Genomic DNA, 1,164 nt, shown 5'->3' on the forward strand with positions numbered 1-1,164 from the left:
GGTGTCCTAGAGAGAAAGAAAGAGAGAGAGAGAGAGAGAGAGAGAGAGAGAGAGAGAAGGAGAAAGAACGAAAAATGTCTCGTTAAGTAAAAAAGAGTTTTTGATTTCGTTGCACATAACTGCTACTTAATCTCAAACCATTTCCGGTTTTTACCGTGTCATTAATAATCATCATCATACTCTAGTTTCGAATATTTTACGATAATTTATAATGTGATATACATATAATATGATATACTTGCGCGGCATCATTTCCAATAAGTGCAGTCTATCATTTGCAGTATTTTGCAATATTTTATTCAATAAATGCTTGGTAATAATTTATACTATTCTATCGTACACTTAGAATATATATATATATATATATATATATATATATATATATATATTATAGAATGAAATATTATTATTGAACGTCTCAAGTTTTCAAAACAGTGACTGATACCACTGATCAACATTGACAATTATCATAAACATTATACATAAATATGTATATGAATTACTGCAACAATTATCCAATTAAATACTAAACTAAATCATAAAAAATAAATAAATTTAAATTGAAAAAATATTGTAACAATAAAATTATTTTACACACCAACATCCGTGTTGGCTCACATTAGGTTTTATTTCGTTATGTATTTCTCATTCTATATAAAAAATATATAATATAGACCACAAAATATACTTTGTAGACCATTATAAATAAACACGATTAATAATAATTTAATGTGATTTCACATTTAGTAGTTCTGAAAATTATGGCAAAACACAAATTTTGTTTTACCAATAATATTTCAAACAAGACTCGAAATTTTTTTCACATACGTAAGCATTAACAATTTGTTACTTTGCAATTTACGTCAAATACAATATGTTTAAAATCTCATGAGAGTCACAAAAATCACATTATGCAGAAGAAGAAATAACTTGTTTTGGATTCCATAAATGGTTAGCAACATAAAACATAATTATTTCATTCTTAATTAATACATAATATGATGAGAAATAATGCAATGTAAAAATAAAAAATAAATTATAAGTTTGCACGTTGTTTAATCAAATTGTCTCATAGAAATCATTCTATATGCTGTACGTGCTCGATCAATGTGCTAATACAAACGGGTGGAGAACAGCACGTAGCAGCGTCTCATCTGCAACCGT

This window comes from Wasmannia auropunctata, unplaced genomic scaffold, assembly GCF_000956235.1.
Source record: "Wasmannia auropunctata unplaced genomic scaffold, wasmannia.A_1.0 LD335976.1, whole genome shotgun sequence".
Classification (NCBI taxonomy): Eukaryota; Metazoa; Arthropoda; class Insecta; order Hymenoptera; family Formicidae; genus Wasmannia; species Wasmannia auropunctata.